Genomic DNA, 6,822 nt, shown 5'->3' with positions numbered 1-6,822 from the left:
AGAAACTGCTTTGGTCCTTCTTCCACTGGCTTCTCCTGACTCCTGACTGTGCCATGCAAGAAATTTAGACAGTTATCTTTTTACCATAGAGGTAGCCAAAGTAGTAAATTACCCTTCTCTCTCGTTTTTTGTAACAATTCAAGAGACAATAGTTCACAGACATTATCAGGATAGGAAAAAGGGAAATAACAGTGGTACCTTATATTTCTGGAATTCTGGTCTCCAAAAGTATGGATAGGAAGCTAGGGATGGAAACAGGAAGAACTCCAGCGTTTGTGAATGCTGGAATAAGGGTTGTATTTTTGTCCTTTGGTTCGTAGAACCAGACAGTGGGGTTGGAGAATTTGTTCCCTGAGCTAGTATAGATGAATTTAGGTCAGACTCTGGTGATTGCTTTGTAGACTAGACACGTTAACATGCCCTTTAGAAGCTACAGGAAATGGAGACTGTGGAGAAGATGCAGCTAATGATGAGTCTTGGGTATGGCCATGAAATAGGTGGCAGAGGTGGGGGGTGGTGAGTTAGATTATTGGAGGAGAAGAAATCATGGAACTGAGAGGCCAAGATACTGGGAAGATTTTCTGCAAAAGGGAGCAGCCATGGGGAACAAGGAGGAAAAGTGGGGGGAAGAATATTCTAGGCATACAGAGCAGTGTAAACAGAATCTGGCAGCTGTGAGATGTTTTTGGGAACTGCAAGAAGCTAAGTATGGCCTGAGTGCTTACCTGGAAATGGTACAGAAGCAGGCAGTGGGTGGAGAGTGCTGCCGAAACTTGGTTGCCTACCGGCATATACCCCTGCTTCTTACTGAGAGAGACCCTCCCAATTATCATTAAATTGTGATGTGACCAGGGAAGGTAGGTCCCACCTCAGGGGATAAATTATAAGTAATCTAAACCAGCCATTTTAACTCCTTTTCTCTTTGCCAGTCATTAGTCTAGGTGTGGACATATGACACAGCTCTCACCAAGGAGCTGGAAGAGGGTCTAATGGCGTGTTTAAAAATTTTTTTTTAATGTTTATTTATTTTTTAGAGAGAGAGAGAGAGAGAGTGTGTCAGAATGTGAGTGGGGGAGGGGAAGAGAGAGAGGGAGACACAGAATCTGAAGCAGGCTCCAGGCTCCCAGCTGTCAGCACAGAGCCTGATGTGGGGCTCGAAAGCACAAACCGTGAGATCATGACCTGAGCTGAAGTCGGATGCTTCACCGACTGAGCCACCCAGGCGCCCCTAATGGCGTGTTTTTAAAAGATTTTCTTCCCTGATTAAAGAGATAGTTAATTTACATAAAGAAGACTGTTTCCCCATCAATTACTTCCTTTCCTGCTTGATATACTGTAGAATGAAGACTCGATATCTGAAGCTTTGACAGTCAACTTGGAATCATGAAAAGCCGGTCCACTGAGAATGGCAAAGAGGAGGGAAAAGAGGCCTGGATCCTTAAGGACATTACTGACCTTTGAGCTAGCCTGGGAACCACCCATTTTCAGAGTATCCTGTGAGATAAGAGGTTTCTTGTTATTAACAACTACTGTTGTTAGGTATTCTGTCACTTGAGGCTGACTGCCTTCTAACAAAGAACCTTGGTAAAACATGGAGGACTTTGTACATAATTTTACTGCTTTATTTTTTGGCAGATAGTGCCAAATACCAACCTTAAAACAAATTGGGGCACGTGGGTGGTTCAGTCGGCTAAGTGTCTAACTTCGGCTGAGGTCATGATACCGGGGTTCTTGGGTTTGAGCCCCGCATCGGAGCCTAGAGCCTGCTTCAGATTCTGTGTCTCCTTCTTTCTCTGCCCCTCCCCCACTTGTGCACACATGCACATAACCCCCCCTCTCAAAAATAAACATTAAAAAAGAAAATAAATTATTTTTAAATTGAGCCACATTTTTAATCAAAGATTAATGTAGAAGGTATGGTTTAATCAGGTAAAAGCTTTTATTTTGGATGTTTAAGTTACACTTAATATTCTCCTAAATAGTCCCAAAGAAAGGAAGTAATAATCACCATTAGTTGTGTTTGGTGAACACAAAAATTAATCCCCCCAAATGTAGAAAATCTTGCAATAATTATTGAAAACACTTTACAAATATGGAACATTTCAATAGGTATTTGAAACTAAGATCATTGGCTAAGAGTCAGCCAAGCACTTGGAGAATTCTTCGCTAATGAAAATTAGGATGGGGCCCCTATCCAGAATGACAAGGAACAAAATATTTAAAAATAGCAAACTTTCATTGGCATTCACTATGTGACAAACACTATTCTAAGCACCTTACATTTATGAAATCATTTAATCCTATGAGATCGGTAACTATAATTGTCCCCATGAGGCACAGGGAGAAGTACATTTTCCATTGCCGTACAACTTCCGTGGAAAAAGCCAGGAACATGAACCCTGGCATTCTGGCTGCAGAGCCTATGTGCATTGCTGCTATACTATTTTGCCTTAAGGGGATTGGACCCACATACCCCTCCTGAGTATTCCTACCTGAGAGAGGAGAGAGCATCCCTTGTCTTCATAGCCGCTGCTTTTTAGTGGGCCAAGTCTTTTCTATCTTTTATTTGCTCCTGACCCTGAGCGGGCCAAAGTGGTGGTATGTGCGTGTATGTCCTTTTTGTCTTGTTTTTTGGTTTTTGTTTTCCTTTTCCCAGCAATATGAAGCTAGCTGCTCTTCAGTGGGAATTTACATCCCTTTGGGAAAAACCAGCTTTATACTTACATTTCCCCACATCAGAGTTATCTGTGGAACTCCACAGGGTGCTTGCAGGCTCTGCACAAGTGCCTTTGTGTCCCCTGAAAGAAACTAGAAAATATATATATATTTTTTTCTGTCACCTGACATTTTTAGTGCTCTTTCAGCTCTAGGCACCTCCCTGAATGGTCTGCTTCCATTCCAGCTCTGATCACTTCCTACAGAACAGAAATAGTACGTAAGACTAGTTAATCTCATAGTTCCCCATTTGTGGACAATTTTTTGGCAGTAGAAGGAGTTTCCTTCTAGCAGAGCTAGAAAGCTCTGCCCTAGGTTCCACCTACCAGGAAAATTTGAAGGCACCCCAGAGAGGAATAGAGGGGAGTATACTAGTTCTAGTTGGAGTCCGCATCTTTTATTCCTAAACCTGAGGTTTCCTAGCAGAGCAGTCAAGGCTGTGTTCATCTGCTATAGTGGGCATCTTTTGTTTGTGTCTTCCAGGTGTCCCTTCTTCATTTTCTTAGCAACACCTTCCCCTTTCCTTTAAGGAAAAGGAGTCTATGCGGTGCTGATAGGACTGTCTGATCACAGCGTCCTACCCTCTGCCACAGGAGTGAGTGGGGTAGAGGAGTCTGTACTGGACTGATTAGAATCCTTGCCTAGAATATGAAAAGGGCGGATGGAGGAATAGCCTCTCTCCCCTTGGGCTGTAAGCTGTTAACATGTGATTCCAGAGTTGTTTGCGGGTCATTTCCCTGTACATAAGGTCAGGGAGAGAATCAAAGAGAGTTCTGACAACACTGTTTTTGTCTCTGGATATAGGTGTGCCTGAAGCTGTATCCCTGTCCTTTCCAATGACATTAGCCAATAAATCCCCTCTTCACCTACCTGGAGGGGATTTCTGTTATTTGTCATTGAGAGGTATCCTTTAGAAATTAAAAGTACATATATTCAGCCTTGAGGAAATCAGTAAGATCAACTTTAAGTCGATGTATTAGGGTTTTCCGGAGAAACAAAACAAATTGTATGTATGAAGGTATGTATCTCTATCCATCTATCTATCTATCTATCTATCTATCTATCTATCTATCTATCTATCTTTATTTCAAGGAATTGGCTCATGTAATTATGGAGGCTGGCAAGTCTGAAATTTTCAAGGTGGGCTGTCAGGCTGGAGACCAGGGAAGAGCCAGTGTTGTAGTTCAAGTTCAAAGGCTATCTGCTGGCTAATTCCTTCTTATCCAAGGGAGGTCAGTCTTTTGTTCTATTCAACTGATTGGATGAGGCGCACCTACATTATAAAGAGCAATCTGCTTTACTCAAAGTCTACTGATTTAAAGCTTTTTGTTTGTTTGTTTTTGTTTATTTTGAGAGAAAGTGTGAGAAAATGTGCCTGAGTGGGGGAGGGGCAGAGAGAAAGAGGGAGAGAGAGAATCCTAGCATACTCTGCACTGTTGGCATGGAGCCTGATGAAGGGCTTGAACCCATAAACTGCAAGATCATGACCTGAGCTGAAATCAAGAACCAGACGCCCAACCGACTGAGCCACCCAGATGCCCCCAAGGTCCACTGATGTAAATATTAATCTCATCCAAAAGCACCCTCACATAAACATCCAGAATAGTGTTTGACCAAATATCTGGGCATTGTGGCTCAGCCAAGTTGATACATAAAATTAACCATTACAGTGGATAAAGTTTGCTTTCATTACCAACTTATTTCTGATTCCTTCTTCCATATCTTAGCCCCCTCTCTCCACACTATCATACTCAATTCCACATGCCCTTATGTTGTCCCTTTCTTGCCCAGTGTCATGAACCAAGGTGATCTGTCCACATCTGACCTCTTACTGATTTCAGAATCAACTTCATCCTCATCAAAACTCTCATTTCCTTAGTGACCTTTTCATACCTGATATCCAAATGAAAACTAATTCTATAGGTAGTGTCACTGTAAATTGTTACTAGATGATAATGACATAATGTATATCTCCTGGGGAAAGGGGAGGTGCTCTGCATTAAATATAGAAGTACAGATAGTTTAAGCAAGGTGATAGGTAAGGAGCAGAGGTAATTCTGGATGAGGGAACTTTTTGGTGCCCTTAAGACCCCATTTTGTGACTATCTAGTTCTCTATAGTCATTCCCTAACTATTTAACATCTGGTTTCCTTTTTTTCTCTCTCTCTTTTTTTTTTTTTTTTGTAGTTTTATGGTTTTATATGGCATGCACATAAGCTGTCTGTTCCTTTTCTTCTCTGCGCAGCCTGGCATTGGGATTGGTGATCCTGATGGCCAGCTGGGCTGCTCTTTCCACAATGCTTTGTGGTTCTTGGAGGAGACATTGTGAAATCCCTGCACAGTGAGATTTGTTGCACATCAGCAGCACTTCGAGCTCCTTGACATTGTGGACCAGGAACTTCGGGAAGCCACTGGGCAGCATGTGCTTTGTCTTCTTATTGCTCCCGTAACCAATGTTGGGCATCAAGATCTGGCCCTTGAGTCTTCTGCGCACTCTATTGTCAGTGCCTCTGGGTTTCCGCCAGTTGTGCTTAATTTTGATATATCAGTCTAACTGGCGCTGAATGAACTTCTTGGTCCTCTTTTTAACAATTTGGGCTTCACCAGAGGTCTGAGGATGGCCATGATGCTGAGTAGGAGATGGTTGCCACTTCCACAGGAAGTGCTAAGGAAAAGAAGAGCTGGTCTCCTTTATAATGCTTCCTTTCAAAAAGGAGCAAATGCAAAGATGGAGGAGAATCATAGGCCTTTTTTAGGGAACTTCGGTAGACCTGGACCATAAGACACTTGACTAGAGGGGTGGGAAACGATGCTGATCAAACTGGCAGGAATGAAGTCCTGAGTGACTATGTGTGTGTACGTAGGGGTCTGGACTTAATCTTGCAGGTGGAGGATACCCACAGAACTTGAAGCATGGAGAAACAGAATCAGATTTGTGTTTTTGAAAGGTCACTTTGGTGTGAAGGTATGTATGATGAATTGGGATGATGGTGGAACTAAAGGGGTTCACTTAAGTGGTCTTTCTGAGGCCTTCACTGCTGCTTTTTGTTCTTGTGTACATTTCTTCCATCTCATAGGTGTTAGTGATTTCACCTGTTTCTTTTTCCTTGGATACCACCATCTTCTCTGAACACTGGGGTACATTTCTCCACTAAAAATCAGGACATTTGTGTCCCTGTTCCCCACATTCTTGTCTTGCACAGGACTTTCTTTTTATTTTATTTATTTATTTATTTTTTTTATTAAAAAAAAAAATTTTTAACGTTTATTTATTTTTGAGACAGAGAGAGACAGAGCATGAACGGGGGAGGGTCAGAGAGAGAGGGAGACACAGAATCGGAAGCAGGCTCCAGGCTCTGAACCATCAGCCCAGAGCCCGACGTGGGGCTCGAACTCACGGATCGCGAGATTGTGACCTGAGCTGAAGTCGGCCGCTTAACCGACTGCGCCACCCAGGCGCCCCCAGGCCTTTCTTTTTAAATTGAGATATAACAGACATATTAGTTTCAAGTATACAACAGAATGATTTGATATGTGTATATATTGCAAAACATCGCCACAGTAAGTATTCTTAACACCCATCACCAAACACAGTTATAATTTTTTTTCCTATGAGGCAAGCTTTTTAAAAATTTTTTAGGGGCGCCTGGGTGGCGCAGTCGGTTAAGCGTCCGACTTCAGCCAGGTCACGATCTCGCGGCCCGTGAGTTCGAGCCCCGCGTCGGGCTCTGGGCTGATGGCTCGGAGCCTGGAGCCTGTTTCTGATTCTGTGTCTCCCTCCCTCTCTGCCCCTCCCCCGTTCATGCTCTGTCTCTCTCTGTCCCAAAAATAAAATAAATGTTGAAAAAAAAAATTTTTTTTTTAAATGTTTATTTTTGAGAGCAATCGAGAGAGAGAGAGAAAGAGAGAGACAAAGCGTGAGCAGGGGAGGGGCAGAGAGAGAGGGAAACACAGAATCTGAAGCAGCTCCAGGCTCTGAGCTGTCAGCACAGAGCCCAACGCTGGGCTTGAACTACAAACCTTGAGGTCATGACCTGAGATGAAGTTGGACGCTTAACTGACTGAGCCACCCAGGTGTCCCCCTGTGATGTAGACTTTTAAGATCTA

General features: G+C 43.0%; 1 pseudogene; it reads right to left on the bottom strand.

Moving 5' to 3' along the window:
- Positions 1-4,912: 4,912 nt before the first annotated feature.
- LOC122467085 lies at positions 4,913-5,641 on the bottom strand (annotated as a pseudogene).
- Positions 5,642-6,822: the final 1,181 nt, after the last annotated feature.

Source organism: Prionailurus bengalensis, chromosome A3, assembly GCF_016509475.1.
Source record: "Prionailurus bengalensis isolate Pbe53 chromosome A3, Fcat_Pben_1.1_paternal_pri, whole genome shotgun sequence".
Lineage (NCBI taxonomy): Eukaryota > Metazoa > Chordata > Mammalia > Carnivora > Felidae > Prionailurus > Prionailurus bengalensis.
The sequence above is the reverse complement of the archived record's forward strand: the minus strand, read 5'-3'. Positions and strand labels throughout refer to the sequence as shown.